The sequence below is a fragment of the Aegilops tauschii genome, chromosome 4 (genome assembly GCF_002575655.3).
Source record: "Aegilops tauschii subsp. strangulata cultivar AL8/78 chromosome 4, Aet v6.0, whole genome shotgun sequence".
Taxonomy (NCBI): domain Eukaryota; kingdom Viridiplantae; phylum Streptophyta; class Magnoliopsida; order Poales; family Poaceae; genus Aegilops; species Aegilops tauschii.
The window spans coordinates 430219033-430239746 of NC_053038.3; the positions used below are offsets into that span (position 1 = coordinate 430219033).

The 20714-nt window shown below is 45.2% G+C and overlaps 1 long non-coding RNA gene across 1 annotated transcript; it reads right to left on the minus strand.

Moving 5' to 3' along the window:
* Positions 1-15075: 15075 nt before the first annotated feature.
* LOC141021354 (uncharacterized) lies at positions 15076-19192 on the minus strand. The gene is made up of 2 exons (XR_012182362.1): positions 18257-19192; positions 15076-18129 (listed from the first exon to the last, which is right to left on the minus strand). It is a non-coding gene; the product is annotated as an uncharacterized lncRNA (long non-coding RNA).
* Between the last annotated feature and the right edge of the window lie 1522 nt (positions 19193-20714).

The window sequence follows — 20714 nt, forward strand, 5'->3', positions numbered from 1 at the left end:
CTACAGAAAATCTTTTCTGTTCTGGACAGAAATGGTGGTTTCTACAGCAACTACCATTTTACTTGCTCCATTTGACCTGAACTTTCTTGTGCATCTTTACCTTAGTAACTTATAACTAGCCTCCAAAGCACAGCCCCAAACTCCCAGCCATTTGACCACAGTAACATCACAAAGTTACTGACCAGAAACTTACTTGGCTTGTAAAATCTTCTCTACTGCACCTGGATCCAAACCAAACCGTGGTAAACTTCGAAACTACCACGAACAACATGCCAGACATGATTTTTGGACGAAGGCTGGCCTGAGGAGAGAGTTCGCGTGGTGACCACGCGTGTCCACGATGCCAGGCATGTGTGTCGACGCGCTCTGGGTGACGCCGAGCGTTTTGTTCGAGCGTGCTCGCTTCCCCCGCCTGCCTAACCATGCCAAACCCCGCCACCATCATCGTCTCGACGTCCTTAACTCCTCCCTGGCACTCGCCGACGCCGGAGCTCGCCGCAGCGAGCACGGGCAAGGTCCGGATAGCCCAACAGTGCGGAGCGCGCTGTGCTCGTTGCCATCCCCTTGATCCTGTGCTCGTCTCCGCTCGCCCACAGTGGCCGCGTGACCTCCGTCGCCTTCTCCCCCTCTCACTGACGCCGCTCGTCGCCGGGCGCCGTGGACAGGTGTCCACCGGCGGAGCCCGAAGCACCCTCACCGCTCGCCTATAAATAGAGCCACCCCTAGCCTCCTCGAGCACCATCCAGCACTCACACACACCCCACGATCGAGTAGGAAGCCGTAGCCCGGCCGGGCAGGCCTCGGGCCGCCGTCCCCGAGCTCGAGCTCGCCGGTGATCCCCTCTGGTCGCCGCGGTAGCTCCAGCCCCTCCCAGGCCTGGGCGACCCCTCCAAGGCCTCCGCCTCTCTCCGGTGAGGCCATCTCGCCCACTTGGAGCCTCTGGAGTGACCTCTGCTCGCAGTCTTCCTCAACTCCGGCGACCTCCATGTTCTGCCTCCGCTTGCGAGCTAGTTTCCGACGCCGTCCGACCACCCCTAGCCACGCTACCGGTACGGGCAGGTGCGCCATCGTCCCCTCTCTCAATCCCTTCCTCTCGTTTGGGCCAAGGAGCCCTCGTCGCCAGCGAGAGCTCCGGTGAAGCCGCGGCCCTCTCTGTTTCTCTCTCCCTCTTCCCCCGCCTGACTAGCGGGGCCCGCTAGTCAGCCACTCAGTACACGCGCGAAGCGGTACGAGTGGTGGCGCCCCTGGGCTTTACGCCTTCGACGTCACCCCCAGCTGTTTCTTTTTATTCAAATTCATTTATATTCCAGAGAGCTTCAAACAATTTTAACTTTTTAACCATAAGTCCAAATGAGATGATTCTTTTTGCATTGTGTTCTTTGAAAGGAAATCTAATAGCTCACCAAAGATGAGATTCTTCTGAGCTGTTTAGAATTTCTGGTGAATTTCAGAAGTGTTCTTGATATTTTCTTTTTGTGTTTAAAATTATTTTCAGAAGGTGAGGCTTGTCTTGAGGATCACTAGGAGGCTTGTGAACCTCATCTGCACTAAGGCAAGCCACAGCAACATTTTTATGATGCCATGTCAATATTTGTGATTTTCTCACTTAAATGAAATGATTAACCCATGCATTTAAATAATTATTGAATTATTTGTATTCTGTTAAGTATTGGTCAGTTGTTATGCTTGATTTACAGAATAGTTGAAACTAGTTTAAGTGGGTAAAGCAAGTTAAAATTTATTTGAGGTGATGTTAGAAATAATTTTGTTATGCATGTTAGTAATTATTTAAAGCTTTGTGTTTGCATTCTTAAATTGATAAAAATTTGTTAGAAAATATTCTGTTAAATACTTGTTTAATCATATTACTTGTCTTAGAGAATGTTTGAACCTAACTTAGTGATAAAGAAATTAAGAGTTGTTGATAATGATATCTTTTGGTCAAGCATATGAAAAATTTATCGGAGTTACTTTCTTGCGTAGGAAATTAATAAAACTTGTTCAAAATATTTTGGTTAAGTTGTGAGTCATTTTGAGCAAGTAGAGTAATATGAGTTGTTGACGTTTATGCTTGGTGTGCATATGGATGACGTCGGTCATTTTTATCAATATGTGATGCATGTGTTGTTTTGCATTTCATGGCATGCTATCACACCGGTCATTTTTAATTTGAAGTTAATCCTGAATATAACTCAACTTGAATATACCGTTGACTGGGTCATGGTGCCGCTGAATCGAGTTTCTTTCCAGTGCAACCACATTTGCCTTGTGGGAAGGCCTTGATTCGGTCCATTGACACGGCCTCTGGTCGGTGCCTCCATCTAGGGAAGATTATGCCGTGTTTGCCCTGGCCCGGTAAGCACACATAATCTTGTGTGCTCGTTGATGAGATTATGGTACCGAGTCCCCGAGTGGGAGTGTTTTGACCACGACGGTGGTCGGGGTGTCTTTGGTAGACACGGGGCCACCCAGGACCAGCCCGTTGGGGATTTGAGTCGGAGTGGCCGGGAGAGTGCTGTGGCAATGGAGGGGTTTTGTCGGAATGCCGTTGGTCCACCCGAATGGGAATGCGAGGCCATGGGTTCCGTGGTGTGGGTACAGTGTGCTACCTCTGCAGAGTGTATAATCTATCGATTGCCGAGTCCACGGTCACGGACACCTCGTACTAGGTCCCACCATGAGTCAATGTTTAATAAAAATTGCACACTAAGCTATGAACTTTGCATTGTTAATGGATGGCAGAAAGGCCATCGAGGTATTTGGGACCAAATGATGGTCGTGGTTGTGATCGCCGTAAGGATCACGAGTTGTTCTTGATAAAGACCACTATGGTGGTGTGTTTGTGGTCCAGAGATGATCACAGTTGGTAAGCTGTCCTGAGGGACGTTCGGGCTTGATCATAGCATGTTGACATATAATGTTGCATTATTAATAATTGGTTAAATATCATGATATTGTTTGTCATTATGATTATGCTTGTTGTGAGCTTGCAAGTACATTCAATGTACTGACCTGGCGTGTCATGCCAGATTTCAGGAAAGTCTCGTTGGAAAGGAGCGCTGTTCGAGTCTAGATCATGTCCACATCAGTGTCCTTGTGATATGGAGCTTCCGCTACGACGTTATTCCGCTGCCACGTAGTTGTTTGAGTCGAGGCCCCTTTATGTTCACTAAATAATGTACATATTGTTCCGCCGCACCGAGTGTGCCGCTTGGCCTCGACCACTGTTGTAATATGAACTCTGTTCCGCTAGCATCAATAAAGCGGTTGTTTTCTGTACCAATATGTTGTGTGTTGCCAGAAGACATGATCTCTGGGCTGGCAATGCAGGGTAAACCGGTCGCTCTGAGCCGGGGTGCCACAACGGTTGGTACCAGAGCCGCGCTAACTGTAGGCCACGCTAGACTACAACATGTTAACTGGACGCTAGACACGAGTAAATGTGAGTGTCGGTAGCAGTTATAGCTTGTTGTTGCATTGTAGTCATTTGATTATTATTTTTATGCTAACCTGTTAATGGTTGTGAGTGTAGATGGCTCCGGTGCCGTATCCGTGCCAGTTGCAGTTGATGCCGTACACGTCACTGCACCTTCTCCGCAACGTGTGGCGTCGGCTGTCCCCTCACGGAGACGAACCAGTCTACCGTGTGTACCGGGAGCGTCTAGCAGACTCAGTGTATGAGTATCACGCAGTGGTTACTCTGCGCACCAGTTCCGATTCCAGCTCTTACACTCGCACTTCTCGGAGCGATTACGCCTCCACCGCTTCTCAGGCTGTCTAGTTTGCCGCATTTGAGGTCCTGGTCGAGCTTCGTTATACCGAGGTTCAAATGTAGCATCACCCAGGATTCTATTACTACCCATCTCTGCATGACAATGGTCGTGTCCGTTTTCCTCTCGTTAACCCGGAGTCTGATAGTGTTGCTAGCCATCTTGCTTGCTATATCACTGCTAGCTATCTGATGATCCACGAGATGGCTCGAGAGCTGACTCGTGCCCGTACTGCTTTAGCCGCTACCTTGGTCACTACTAGATCCACCACTACTCCATCCTCACTGGGATTTACCCCTTATGTCCCAGTTAGCTCTAGCTCCCCTATTTCGCCGGTTACTCCCCCGAGTAGCACAGGCGTTCCGGCCGTGAACCCTCTCAGTACTCCTGCCGAGTGGGTCTCACTTCTTGCTACTCCTGCAGCCCCGATGCTTCATCCTACCCCTGCCCCTGAGGGAGAGCCCTCGAGGCAGCGTCGTCGTGTTACCTTTAACCCGGAGGTTTCCGTTAACCATGTCAGTTCGGGATCTGAGACCGCTTCAGGGGAGGACACCGCAGCACCAGCAGAGCAGTAGTGTCTTTGAGTATTCGCAGTCGTCTAGATGGTGTACGGATGTAGTTGTACGAGTCATGATGCTTCATGTATGAGAGTAGTGGAACCAGTCAGGTTGTTAAATTTTCATGTATGAGTCTATGTATAATTATGATGGGACTTTAATCGCCATATTCTCTTCGCTCTTTTGTCTTTTTCGAGAATTGTTGCTGGCTTTTCCCCAATTTTATTCTTGGATGTCTCTCATCTCGATTTCGTTGCCTTGGGAAAAGTACACAATAGGATGACGCGGGGAGGCGGTAGTAGCAACGTTCGTGAGGGAACTCCTCTTCGTCGTTCCGCACGACTGGCAGGATATTCTCCCGAGCCGTACGTTCAGCCACCTCCTCCTCCGCCTGATCCTCCCTCCACCGATCAAGTTTTGCGTATGTTTGAAGAAAAAAGGAACAATGATCTGATTGAAATATTGAGAAGTGTGCAAGCTATAGTTGGACAAAATGGAAATCAGAATGGTCATCACTCAAAGCTGTCAGATTTTCAGAGGACCAATCCACCCAATTTCAGTCAGGTTGTTGACCCATTGGATGCAGACGATTGGTTGCGCACCATGGAGAAAAAGCTTGAGATCACCCGTACTGAAGGAAATGATAAAGTCCCATTTGCAACCCATTACCTTGAAGGCGCAGCTGCCATATGGTGGGAAAATACAAAAGCCATGTGGCCGATTGATGAGGAAGTCACCCGGGAAAAATTCAAGGATAAGTTCCGCAAATATCACATCCCTACTGGAGTTATGAAGGCCAAGCAGCGTGAATTTCTCGCGCTTGTCCAAGGAAATCAATCTGTGGCTGAGTATCTGCAAAAATTCAATCATCTGGCCCGTTACTCTCTGTATGACGTAGCCACCGAAGAAAGGAAGATGGACATATTTCTTGGAGGTTTAAATCCGCAACTTCGGTGTGCTCTTAGTATGTTTGATTTCACGGATTTCCAAACTCTGGTAGACAAGGCATTCATTGCTGAACGGGAACACAAGCTTATATAAGATAATAGGCCTGTTAACGACAACAAGCGCAAGTTTGAGCCAAAGAAGGATGGGCAACCTATGCAAAAGGCTCGTACCTGGCAGCAGACTCAGGTGGAATACCGGCCAAATTGGCAACAGAATGTTAACAAGACCACCACTCAAGTCAAGAATGTTGGGGCCAATCCAATGCATGAGGAGCGGCAGCGCAATAATTCTTGTTTCACTTGCGGGCAGCCCGGACATTATGCCAAACAGTGCCCCAAGAACCACAAGGTGAATGCGCTGAGCAGGCCACAAGTCAACTTTATGGAGTCAGGGCCAACCCAGCAAAACTTCACTGGGCACGTGAATCATATCTCCGCCGATGAATCCCAAGAGAAGCCAGAAGTCGTCATTGGTATGTTTTCTGTTAATGACATACCTGCAGTAATTTTATTTGACTCTGGGGCTTCCCATTCTTTTATTTCGGAGTTTTGCCGTCCAAAACAATTTTCCTTGCACAATTTTGGGCAAAAATATGCTGGTACAAAACCCGGGATCTATAATCAAGAGCAATCTAGTCTGCCGTGATCTGGAGATCAATATCAACGGGGTCCACTTTCCAACATCTCTGATAATCATTGAGTCTGAACAATTGGATATTATATTGGGAATGAATTGGCTGACCAAATATCAAGTTTGTATAAACTGCGCAACCCGAGAAGTCAATTTAACCAGTCTGAATGGGCAGCTCACCAAATTCTATGCTCGCAAGCATATACCCAAGCTAGAACTAGTGTGCACTGCTGTGGTCGAATTGGAATTTATTCCTGTGGTCAGTGAGTACCCTGATGTGTTTCCAGAAGAACTGCCAGGCATGCCACCAGATCGGGAACTGGAATTTGCCATAGATCTTGTGCCCGGAACCGCACCATTATACAAGAAGTATTACCGGATGCCCTCATCAGAATTAGTGGAACTAAAGAAACAGCTTGACGAATTACTCCGGAAAGGTTATATTCGTCCCAGCTCTTCACCGTGGGGGTCACCTGCAATCTTCGTGGGTAAAAAGGATAGCAGTATCCGTATGTGCATAGATTATCGCCAGCTGAATGAGGTCACCATAAAAAATAAATACCCACTGCCAAGGATTGATGATCTGTTCGATTAGCTCAGTGGGGCTAAAGTATTCTCAAAAATCGATTTACGGACCGGGTATCATCAGCTCAAGATTAAAAGGGAAGATATTCCTAAGACCGCATTCACTACACGATACGGTCTTTACGAATATACTGTGATGTCCTTTGGTCTCACCAATCCCCTGCCTTCTTCATGCATATGATGAACAAGGTGTTCATGGACTTCCTCGACAAATTTGTGGTAGTCTTTATCGACGACATCCTCATTTACTCCAAGAGTGAAGAAGAGCATAAGGATCACCTCCGGGCAGTGCTACAACGGCTCCGCAACCATTAGCTATACGCCAAGTTCAGTAAGTGCGAATTTTGGCTCAAGCAAGTTGGGTTTCTCGGGCATGTACTATCCGCCGAAGGCATAGCCTTGGACCCGAGCAAAGTAAAGGATGTGCTCGATTGGGTACCGCCCACGACTGTAACACAGATCCGGAGTTTCCTTGGATTAGCTGGATACTATCGTCGTTTCATTGAAGGGTTTTCCAAAATTGCTAAACCTATGACGGAACTGCTCAAAAAGGATACAAAGTTTGAGTGGACCAAGGACTATGAGAAGAGTTTTTATGAGCTAAAGACGCGTCTGACAACCGCACCCGTATTGACTCTTCTAGACATTTATCGCAGCTTCGACGTGTACTGCGATGCCTCCAGACAAGGTATTGGTTGTGTATTGATGCAAGACGGCAAGGTAGTAGCCTATGCATCACGACAACTACGACCACATGAGGGAAATTATCCTACTCATGATTTGGAATTGGCTGCAGTGGTTCATGCATTAAAAATTTGGAGACACTATCTCATTGGAAAAAGGTGCCAAATTTTTACCGACCACAAAAGCCTCAAGTACATCTTCACTCAGCCAGATTTAAATCTCTGTCAGCGAAGATGGTTAGAGTTGGTCAAGGATTATGACCTTGGAATAAATTACCATCCAGGCAAGGCCAATGTCGTTGCCAATGCACTCAGTCGAAAGCCCGTCAGCTTAAATGTCATGTTAAAATCATTGCCTACCGAACTTCAGGAGGAGATCGCTCAGCTCAACTTGGTCATCGTGGATGCTGGCCTCACTAATATTTTGGAAGTTACCCCCACACTTGAGATGGAAATCCGCAAGGCCCAGCCAGATGACGCCAAGCTACAAAAACATGCAAGGCAGCCCCCAGATTTCTTCAAGGACAACTTCGGTACCCTCCGATTCCGTGGACGAATTTGTGTACCAAATCAACCGGACTTGAAGAGGAAAATCTTGTCAGAAGCACACGAATCCTCGTATTCCATTCATCCGGGAAGTACGAAAATGTATGAAGACCTTAAACAAATATTCTGGTGGAATGGGATGAAGAAAGACATTGCCTATTTTGTAGCCTGTTGCGACATATGCAACAAGGTGAAAGCAGAGCATCAGAAGCCAGCCGGACTTCTCCAACCACTGCCAGTTCCACAATGGAAATGGGATGATGTTTGCATGGACTTCATCACCGGATTGCCAAGGACTCAGCGAGGCAAAGACGCAATCTGGGTTATAGTGGACACCCTAACCAAGGTTGCTCATTTCATCCCGGTCAGCACCAGATACAGTGCAAATGAACTGGCGCAACTGTATGTATCCAGAATCATCAGTCTGCATGGGGTACCCCGGACTATCACTTCCGACCGAGGTTCTTTGTTTACCTCCGCTTTCTGGTCCCGCCTCCATCAAGCCTTGGGGACAGCACTAAAATATAGTACTGCTTATCACCCCAGACGGACGGTCAGACAGAGCGAGTAAATCAAATACTCGAAGATATGTTGCGAGCCTGTGTGCTAGCCAATGGGGCGAACTGGGAAGATTGCTTGCCATACGCCGAGTTCTCGTATAACAACAGTTTCCAGACCAGTCTAAAGATGTCACCCTATGAAGCTCTATATGGTCGTAAGTGCCGCACTCCTCTAAATTGGTCTCAAGCTGGAGATAGCCATATCTTCGGAACCGATCTCATGATGGAAGCCGAGAAACAAGTCAGGGAAATCAGAGACCGACTGCAATTGGCCAAATCCCGTCAGAAGAGTTATTATGATACAAAGCACCGGCAAGTCAGTTTTGAACCCGGAGAACATGTGTACCTCCGAGTCACTCCTATGAAAGGAGTTAAGCGATTTCAGACTCGTGGAAAGCTGGCACCCAGATTCATTGGTCCATTCTCAATTATGTCTCGAGTGGGTACGGTTGCATACCAACTGGAACTACCCCCGGAGTTGTCAGAAATACACAATGTGTTCCATGTTTCGCAATTGAGACGATGCATATCCCCGCCTGAGAAAAGGACTGCAATGGCTGAGATAGAATTGGCAAACGATTTAACTTATGAAGAAAGGCCGTCCAAAATTTTGGATCAAGTGGAAAGGGTCACTCGCATCAAAGTCAGAAATTTTTTCAAAGTTCAGTGGGAGCATCACACCGAGTCAGAAGCAACTTGGGAGCAGGAAGAGTTCCTTAAGAGTCAGTATCCAGAGTGGTTTTCCCAAGCAACTGAATCTCGAGGACGAGATTCATTCTAAGTGGGGGAGGTTTGTGACAGCCTGGTTTTTGCCCTTTCTTATTTGCTTGAAATTTCATTTGAAAGTTTTTGAAACTTGGAGTTTCTGAATCTTTTCATTTGGACTTAAACACTTGGGCATCCTTGGCTTTCACCCAAGTGTTCACTTCTCTCCCAAACCATCACTTCACTTCTGATCCACCACAAAATAACCTTTGGAATATTTTTCTTAAATGAAAAATATTCATTTTCTCTCAAAAACCCTAAGCCAGATCTGTTTGCTTCAAGGCAACCCTAATTTTTATGGCTCAAAAAATTCTAAGATAATTCACAAATATTCTAGGGACCCTAGGGCACCTCCCTGAGCAAAAATATTTCATCACTTTTTGGAATATTTTTGCTACAGAAAATCTTTTCTGTTCTGGACAGAAATGGTGGTTTCTACAGCAACTACCATTTTACTTGCTCCATTTGACCTGAACTTTCTTGTGCATCTTTACCTTAGTAACTTATAACTAGCCTCCAAAGCACAGCCCCAAACTCCCAGCCATTTGACCACAGTAACATCACAAAGTTACTGACCAGAAACTTACTTGGCTTGTAAAATCTTCTCTACTGCACCTGGATCCAAACCAAACCGTGGTAAACTTCAAAACTACCACGAACAACATGCCAGACATGATTTTTGGACGAAGGCTGGCCTGAGGAGAGAGTTCGCGCGGTGACCACGCGTGTCCATGATGCCAGGCATACGTGTCGACGCGCTCTGGGTGACGCCGAGCGCTCTGTTCGAGCGTGCTCGCTTCCCCCGCCTGCCCAACCATGCCAAACCCCGCCACCATCATCGTCTCGACGTCCTTAACTCCTCCCTGGCACTCGCCGATGCCGGAGCTCGCCGCAGCGAGCACGGGCAAGGTCCGGCCAGCCCAACAGTGCGGAGCGCACTGTGCTCGTCGCCATCCCCTTGATCCTGTGCTCGTCTCCGCTCGCCCACAGTGGCCGCGTGACCTCCGTCGCCTTCTCCCCCTCTCACTGACGCCGCTCGTCGCCGGGCGCCGTGGACAGGTGTCCACCAGCGGACCCCGAAGCACCCTCGCCACTCGCCTATAAATAGAGCCACCCCCAGCCTCCTCGAGCACCATCCAGCACTCACACACACCCCACGATCGAGTAGGAAGCCATAGCCCGGCTGGGCAGGCCTCGGGCCGCCGTCCCCGAGCTCGAGCTCGCCGGCGATCCCCTCTGGTCGCCGCGGTAGCTCCAGCCCCTCCCAGGCCTGGGCGACCCCTCCAAGGCCTCCGCCTCTCTCCGGTGAGGCCATCTCTCCCACTTAGAGCCTCTGGAGTGATCTCTGCTCGCCGTCTTCCTCAACTCCGGCGACCTCCACGTTCTGCCTCCGCTTGCGAGCTAGTTTCCGACGCCGTCCGACCACCCCTAGCCACGCTACGGGTACGGGCAGGTGCGCCATCGTCCCCTCTCTCAATCCCTCCCTCTCGTTTGGGCCAAGGAGCCCTCGTCGCTGGCGAGAGCTCCGGCGAAGCCGCGGCCCTCTCTCTTTCTCTCTCCCTCTTCCCCCACCTGACTAGCGGGGCCCGCTAGTCAGCCACTCAGTACACGCGCGAAGCGGTACGAGTGTGGCGGCCCTGGGCTTTACGCCTTCGACGTCGCCCCCCAGCTGTTTCTTTTTATTCAAATTCATTTATATTCCAGAGAGCTTCAAACAATTTTAACTTTTTAACCATAAGTCCAAATGAGATGATTCTTTTTGCATTGTGTTCTTTGAAAGGAAATCTAACAGCTCACCAAAGATGAGATTTTTCTGAGCTGTTTAGAATTTTTGGTGAATTTCAGAAGTGTTCTTGATATTTTCTTTTTGTGTTTAAAATTATTTTCACAAGGTGAGGCTTGTCTTGAGGTTCACCAGGAGGCTTGTGAACCTCATCTGCACTAAGGCAAGCCACAGCAACATTTTTATGATGCCATTTCAATATTTTTGATTTTCTCACTTAAATGAAATGATTAACCCATGCATTTAAATAATTATTGAATTATTTGTATTCTGTTAAGTATTGGTCAGTTGTTATGCTTGATTTACAGAATAGTTGAATCTAGTTTAAGTGGGTAAAGCAAGTTAAAATTTATTTGAGGTGATGTTAGAAATAATTTTGTTATGCATGTTAGTAATTATTTAAAGCTTTGTGTTTGCATTCTTAAATTGATAAAAATTTGTTAGAAAATATTATATTAAATACTTGTTTAATCATATTACTTGTCTTACAGAATGTTTGAACCCAACTTAGTGATAAAGAAATTAAGAGTTGTTGATAATGATATCTTTTGGTCAAGCATATGAAAAATTTATTGGAGTTACTTTCTTGCGTAGGAAATTAATAGAACTTGTTGCAAAATATTTTGGTTAAGTTGTGAGTCATTTTGAGCAAGTAGAGTAATATGAGTTGTTGACGTTTATGCTTGGTGTGCATATGGATGACGTCGGTCATTTTTATCAATATGTGACGCATGTGTTGTTTTGCATTTCATGGCATGCTATGACACCGGTCATTTTTAGTTTAAATTTAATCCTGAATATAACTCAACTTGAATATACCATTGACTGGGTCATGGTGCCGCTAAATCGAGTTTCTTTCCAGTGCAACCACATTTGCCTTGGGGGAAGGCCTTGATTCGGTCCATTGACACGGCCTCTGGTTGGTGCCTCCATCTAGGGAAGATTATGTCGTGTTTGCCCTGGCCCGGTAAGCACACATAATCTTGTGTGCTTGTTGGTGATATTATGGTACCGAGTCCCCGAGTGGGAGTGTTTTGACCACGACGGTGGTCGGGGTGTCTTTGGTAGACACGGGGCCACCCAGGACCAGCCCATTGGGGATTTGGGTCGGAATGGCCGGGAGAGTGCTGTGGCAATGGAGGGGTTTTGTCGGAATGCCGTTGGTCCACCCGAATGGGAATGCGAGGCCATGGGTTCCGTGGTGTGGGTACAATGTGCTACCTCTGCAGAGTGTATAATCTATTGATAGCCGAGTCCACGGTCACGGACACCTCGTACTAGGTCCCACCATGAGTCAATGTTTAATAAAAATTGCAGACTAAGCTATGAACTTTGCATTGTCAATGGATGGCAGAAAGGCCATCGAGGTATTTGGGACCAAATGATGGTCGTGGTTGTGATCGCCGTAAGGATCACGAGTTGTTCTTGATAAAGACCACTATGGTGGTGTGTTTGTGGTCCAGAGATGATCACAGTTGGTAAGCTGTCCTGAGGGACGTTCGGGCTTGATCACAGCATGTTGACATATAATGTTGCATTATTAATAATTGGTTAAATATCATGATATTGTTTGTCATTATGATTATGCTTGTTGTGAGCTTGCAAGTACATTCAATGTACTGACCTGGCGTGTCATGCCAGATTTCAGGAAAGTCTCGTTGGAAAGGAGCGCTGTTCGAGTCTAGATCGTGTCCACATCAGTGTCCTTGTGATATGGAGCTTCCGCTACGACGTTATTCCGCTGCCACGTAGTTGTTCGAGTCGAGGCCCCTTTATGTTCACGAAATAATGTACATATTGTTCCGCCGCACCGAGTGTGCCGCTTGGCCTCGACCACTGTTGTAATATGAACTCTGTTCCGCTAGCATCAATAAAGCGGTTGTTTTCTGTACCAATATGTTGTGTGTTGCCAGAAGACATGATCACTGGGCTGGCAATGTAGGGTAAACCGGTCGCTCTGAGCCGGGGTGCCACAGTGGGCTTGGCATCCGCGATCTATACCGCGCCGGAAACGCTCTGCGTACGAGATGGCTTTGGCTGCAATGCATGGACCCCTCGAGATCTTGGAGCCACCTTCATATCCCGCACGACATCGGCGTCACCGCCATCTTCAGGGCGTCCACCACATGGCACCTTGGCAACGAAACCAGCTGTAAATTCTGGAGCGACCACTGGATCGATGGGAGATCTGTGGCTGAGATCGCCCCCTTGTGCACTCGCTCGTGCCTAGATGCCAACAAAAATCTCACACCGTCAGCGAGGCCATGCACCTCAGGTCCTGGGTACAAGACATTAGGGGAGCACTGGGCCCCACGGCCCTACTCCAGTACATAAACCTTTGGCGACAGATCCGGCATATTGAGCTCTCGGCCACCCCCGACACCCTTACCTGGAGATGGACGGCCTCTGGCCTCTACTAGGCCAGCTCTTGCTACCAGGCCCTTTTCAACGGGTCCTGCTGTGACGACCACTAGAAACTCACATGGAAGCCATGGGCACCTCTTCGCATCAAGTTCTTCATGTGGCTTGCGATGCAAGAGCGCTGCTGGACGATGGACCGCCTACTCCGCCACGACCTCTCTGGCGACAACATGTGCGCCCTATGCGACCAAGAGCCCAAGACCATGCAGCACCTCCTTGCGGGCTGCTTCTTTTCCAGGCAGATTTGGCATGAGATCCTCGGCTGGATACGAGCACCTACTAGCCTTCCCGATGGCAACACCCCTTCCAAACTTGGTGGGCAACCTCTACAAACCAAGCGTCCACCTCCGCTCACAAAGGTCTCGCTTCCATCATCATCCTCACTACTTGGTGGATTTGGAAACACCACAATGGGTGTGTCTTCGATCACGATCGGCCATCCTTCTCCCACCTCACCACAGCCATCAAAGATGAGGCACGCCTATGGGCCAAGGCCGGCGCCGCAGGGATTAGCAACATCATACCCGAGAGTTAGCCTTTTGCATTTTGGGGATGAGCAACCCCTTGTTCTGTCTGCTCCACCGCCCGCGATCATGCCTCTAGCGTACATGGCTTGCGTGTGGTTGTAATCTCTTGTTGTAAACCCTTCTTCTATCAATGCAAAGATATGCAGCTTGCGTATTCGCGAAAAAAAAGATGCGATGTTGATGCATTGGAACGCATTGATTGTTGTTGTAGGTTCATGCAACAACTATTTCTCAGTTGAGTTTTTACATGGGGGCCATTCTTGGTTGAGAATCGATCAATCCTATGTGAGCAGGAGGGGATTTAGTACGATAACCTAGATACAACACTTTGTCACCTCTTGTCGCTGAGAAGATTGGGTGGCGATGGAAGCGGCGGACCAAGGGCGGAACCTCTCTTTTCGCGGATCCTTTGGCCCTCTTGAGGCCGTGGAGTGGCTTGAGTTGTCCTCCTTGGTGGCAAGTGATTGCTTGTATCTGCGTTAGTATTTTCTCGAAGAGAAGAGGATGATGCAGCACAACAACGGTAAGTATTTCCCTCAGTTATGAAACCAAGCTTATCAATCCAGTAGGAGAACCAAGCAACACTATGTAAACGGTACCTGCACACAAATAACAAATACTTGCAACCCAGCGCGTAAGAGGGGTTGTTAATCCCTCCTCAGTATAAAGATAGATAAAATTGTATGAGATTGAATAAATAGATCTAGCGAAAACACAAAAAAATAAAGAAAGAAAACTGCAGCAATGTATTTTTGGGTTTTTAGAATAATGGATCTGAAAACAATATGATAAAAGATAGACCCGCGGGCTGTAGATTTCACTAGTGGATTCTCTGGAGAAAATAGCATACGGTGGGTAAACAAATTACTATTGGGCAATTGATAGAAGAGCAAATAATTATGATTATATCCAAGGCAATGATCATGTATATAGGCATCACGTCCAAGATTAGTAGACCAACTCCTGCCTGCATCTACTACTATTACTCCACACATCGATCACTATCCAGCATGCATCTAGTATATTAAGTTCATGGAGAAACGGAGTAATGCAATAAGAACGATGACATGATGTAGACAAGATATAATCTTATAGGAATAGACCCCGTCATTTTACCCTTAATAGCAATGATACATGTGTGCCTCGCTGCCCCTTCTGTCACTGGTTGAGGACACCGCAAGATCGAACCCATCACAAAGCACCTCTTCCCATTGCAAGAAAAATCAATCTAGTTGGCCAAACCAAACCAAAATTTTGGAGAAGAAATACGAGGCTATAAAAATCATGCATATACGAGATCAAAGAAAACTCAAATAATATTCATAGATAGAACTGATCATAAACTCACAATTCATCGGATCCCAAAACACACACCGCAAAAATTCATTACATCAAATAGATCTCCGAGAACATCGAGGAGAATATTGTATTGAGAATCAAAAAGAAAGAAGAAGCCATCTAGCTACTGCCTACGGACCCGTAGGTCTATGATAAACTACTCACGCATCATCGGAGGAGCACCAATAAGGATGATGAACCCCTCCGTGATCGTGTTCCCCTCCGGTAAGGTGACAGAATAGGGCTCTAGATTGGATCTCGTGGTTTTGGAACTTGCGGCGGCTGGAATTGTGTTTCGTCGACTCCCCTAGGGTTTCTGGAGTATTTGGGTATTTATAGAGCTGAGAGGCGGTGGAAAGGACCTCCGTGGGCCCCACCACCCATCAGGATGCACCAGGGACATCTAGCGCGCCCAGGTTGGTGGTGGGCCCCACGGGCCTTCCCTCGTGCACTTCCTTGGCTCCCAAGTTGTCTTCTGGGGAGAAAAAATCTCCAAAAAGTTTCGCCGCTTTTGGACTCCGTTTGATATGAATATTTTGCGAAGTAAAAAACAGCAACTGGCACTGGGCACTATGTCAATAGGTTAGGCTAAAAAAATGATATAAAGTTGCTATAAAATGAATGTAAAACATTCAAGAATGATAATATAACAGCATGGAACAATAAAAAATTATAGATATGTTGGAGACGTATCAGCATCCCCAAACTTAATTCCTGCTCGTCCTCGAGTAGGTAAATGATAAAAACAGAATATTTGATGTGGAATGTTGCCTAACATATTCGTCACATATTCTTCTCTTTTGTAGCATGAACATTTGGACTTTTAGATGATTCAAAGTAATAGTCTATAATTGACATGAAGACTTCAATACTCAAGCATATCAATAAGCAACCATGTCTTTCAAAATATCAACACTAAAGAAAGCTATCCCTAGCCCATCATGCTCAATCATTGATCCATTCATGAAACACACTTGAATATTAGCTACATCCAATGCACAAGTATGATCATAGTGCTCCCTAATTGGTGCTTTATAAGAGAAGATGGAGACTTAAATAAAAATAAAAAATGCATAAAGTAAATAGATAGGCCCTTCGCAGAGGGAAGCAAAGATTTGTAGAGGTACCAGAGCTCAAAGCTTAAATTGAGAGATAAAATATCTTGAGAGGCATGCTTTTCCCGTCAACGAAAACGAGCGAGTAATTCCCAATACTTTCCATGCTACATACATCATAGGCGGTTCCCAAACATAAAATAAAGTTTATTCCTTTTCCATCATTTTTTCACAATCCATGGCTAGCCGTATCCACGGGTGCCTTCCATACCAACACTTTCTAAGGAATTTATTATTTGACAACATAAAGTAAATTTATTTTTCATTTCGGGACTGGGCATCCCTATTACCACCACACTCTCATGCAATGACAAGTGAATAAACACTCATCTATAGAATAACACATTTAGCATGGAAAATATTGGCCACCCACTGCCGCTTCATGAGCGGTATGGGCACACAAAAAAAAAATTTATTTTGAAAATTAGAGTTGGCACATACAAATTTACTTAGAACGGCATGGAAATACCGCATATAGGTAGGTATGATGGCCTCATATGGCATAACTGGGTTTAAGGATTTTGGATGCACAAGTAGTATTCCTACTTAGTACAAGGAAAGGCTAGCAAAAAGATTGAGAAGCAATCAACCAAGAAACAAAAATTCTCATAAACGAGCATTAAGCATAAGTAAAAACCAAATAATGCACCACAGGTAGGATGTAATTTTATTGCATAATTATTGACTTTCGTGCTTTCATAGGGAATCACAAATCTTAACACCATACTAAAGCATAACTAGATCATGCCGCCGCGCGTTGCTGCGCCCATCGATTTTTTGCTATAAAATGGTAAGAATTTTTGCAAGAACACGAAGACACAAAATATAAATGTTATATAGGATATTTTGTAAGTATGTGGAGATACGGAACTTGCAAGTTAGATTTGCAATTTGGCATGAACTGAACGATGCATTGTGAAGTTGGTTTGAGCTTTATGGACAGTCAATGGACAAAAGATATGTAAAAGTCCTTCACCAGCATTTTCATGTGTGACCCGCTCGTCATTTTCTTAGACTTAACTCTGCGTGTGTTATACTTCGATGGATAAACATGTCACAACCTGCTCTAACTTATCTCTAGCTGCATGGACACATATATTTGTAAAAGGTAAACCATTATAGTAGTTTCCTATTTAAATTTGCTTGGAATAATAGTTTATAGATCTATAATATGTTGTCTTAATGGCACACATGAGCCCCTCTTGAAGAATCGGGGTGCAGTAGGATTACGAAACTAACCACCTATTGGTTTACATGATATTTATTTATTATGAAGGCAAAACCAAAGGATGTTAAAAAATGTTCACGACTTATATATTCAGAATAACTCGCATCATAAATACTTCATATATATTCGGAGATCTTTACTGCATGTATATTCAGAATAATTCTCACCACAAAAAATAGACTACATGGCGTGGTATTTGGTAAACAACTGGGGAGTTCAAGTCGATCAGCTTCATCAGCCAAAGCTACGTACAGATTCTAAATATTTTAGTTTCTCCCACGCACCGCCTATTGTATAAATTAGAGCTTCAACCAAACCAGACACCTACTGTGTCCAATCAGTACTTTGATTTTTCTCCAACCTGGATAAATAATTAAGAAAGAAATATTACCTTTTATGTTTTTGTTTGTAGTTGACATAAAAAAGGCAGCTAAGTTTTCCTTGTGCTCGCACGACATCCTATCCGTCTCTCCAAATTCCAGTGTGATTAACAGTTTAACAATGGGGTTTTCATGATCCCAGCCATGAAGATGCATAGAATGAAACCATCCATGATTGATCTCGCCGCAGGCAGGTTATTGGCAAATACAAGAACTGAAGGAAATAATGAGAACACGGCCTCTGAATTCGACACCCTCCGATAATATAATCACATCTCGGCTGGAAGGTTGATCTATGCCAAAAAGAGTATGAACGATTAAAACCTTGACATCACACTTCACATGGGCCAAAACATCATGAGATTTTAAAATCTTCCTATCTCTCTCAAATAGAACACGGAACTAATGTGAGATGCTCACCTGACAGAAAAAGGGTTGTCATGAGAAAAGCAAGAAACCTCACATCCCAGTTCCAAATTGATCTAGAAGTCAATAAGGAAACATGTTGATCTAGGTGAGTAGGATGCAGCAAGAACCATGGTCCCTAGCACAACAAGGAGAGGAACACCACATGCAAAAACCAGTGCGACGGCGGCGAACAACAACGTCAGAGTGACCCACAATATTTTCATTTGATTCACAGTGTGATGTGGACGAATAAACACCTTGTATATCATACGATTAAAAGGTACATACACACAAATATTAAGATTAGGCATAAATTTAGTTAAACGAGGCATAAGAGCAAACTCATACTAACCTGTCCGTTAGCCAGATACGACAGATTCAGCAGGAAAAAGGTCAGAAACCCAACAGTATGTTGCTGGAATTCATCTGTACACAGAAACTGCTTTTTTTCATGGACACAAAGAATAGCATCAGTAAACAATAAAATTTCCAAAGATGGAGGAAGAATTGGGGGAAGAGGAGATGCATAAGAGGGAGAACTGGAATGAATTGGAGACCGAAGAATCACCCCTCATTGCTTGAGAATGATTTCTGGAAGCGAGGAGAGTGGGGAACGAGCAGCGGTGAGGTTGGGATTATATGAGCGTGCATAAAATCAATGAAAATTAGGATCTGCCAATTGTAACCGATCTGCAATAACCAACGATCTGCGCATCGACTGGTAGTAATGGCTGATTAAACTCTCAACCATCATCGGATTGGCGATCGAACTTCGAAGGACGCACGCATGTTTGCAGCCACATACCGTCTAGCTGCGCCGTGATTGAATGGATCGAGTAAATCGAGCCGACCCCTTGCCCCATAGCCCGGCGAGGCGCTGCACGAACCAGCGCAGCCGCCATGGATTAGTTTCTCTAGCCCGACATCGGTCGTCACCCAGGCCTCTCGCATCTGGAGAAAGCCGCCAGGCAAAGGGAAGTAAAGGGGGAGGGAGGCACTTATGCTGCTATAGGCCAGGAAGGGTACAAAGGCCCATTAGGCTGAACTTGCCACAGCCGTGGAAAAATGCGACCATAGCAGCGGCCCATAACGGTTTTTTAGGGAAGTGGCCCATAACGGGTTGGCGCTCGTTAGAGCGAACTAAGGATGATTAGGGGCCATTGTGAGCAAATCTGACGGCCAGAAATGCACTGAACTAAAGATCCAAGGGCTGATAATGCTAATGGCCTGAGAAGGCTGGAAAGATGCTCAGTTATAATGTATCTAAATTACTCACCAACATGATTCACATATTACTATCATCATATCTCAAAACTATTACAAAGAATCAAGTTTATTTTGTCCAATGATCTTTCATGATTTTTTTTATTATATCCTTCTTGGATATCTATCACTTTGGGACTAATTTCATATATTAGCAATGCTTATAACAAGCTCTCAAATATATTTAAGTGAAGAACATGAGCATAAAAATTTTCGTCTCTCAAAATAATATAAGTGAAGTATGAGAAAATTCCTTCAAAATTTTACTAACTCTCAAATTAATCTAAATGAAGCATGAGAGTATTTCTTCAAAAATTAAAGCACCACCGTGCTCAAAAAGATACAAGTGAAGCACTAGAGCAAGTCCATAGGTCAAACAATTTAAGTGAAGCACATAGAGCAATTCTAACAAACCATAGCATCATTATGGCTCTCTCAAATAGGTGTGTCCAGCAAGGATGATTGCGACAGACTAAAAAGCAAAGCAAGCAGAGACTCATATATAATACAAGAAACTCCAAGCAAAACTCATGATATATGACGAATAAAAATATAGCTCCAAGTAAAATTAGCGATGATTGTTAGAAGGAAGCGGGGATGCCTTCCGGGGCATCCCCAAGCTTAGTTGCTTGGTTCTCCTTGAATATTTCCTTGGGGTGCCATGGGCATCCCCAAGCTTAGGCTCTTTTCACTCCTTGATCCTTCATCCATCGAGATATCACCCAAAACTTGAAAACTTCGATGACACAAAACTTAACAAAACCTTCGTGAGACCCGTTAGTATAAGAAAACCAATCTTTGCTTTAAGTACTATTGCAAACCCATTCATATTTTTTATTGCATTATATCTACTGTATTCTAACTTTACCATGGCTTATACCACCCGATACAACCATAGATTTATCAAAATAAGCACAAAATGCAACGAAAATAGAATCTGTCAAAAACAGAACAGTCTGTAAAGACTCAAATTTTACTCATACTTCTGTAACTCCAAAACTTCTGAAAAATTAGAACAACAAAGGAAATTTGTATATCAATCTTGTGTAAAAAACTCAGAATTTTTCGTCACTTTTGTGAATTTTAATAATTCTGCTACTGGATGCAAAAGTTTCTATTTTTCAACAAGATCAAATCAACTATCACCCAAAGCTATCCCAAAGGCTTAACTTGGCACAAACACTAATTAAAACATAAAAACATAATC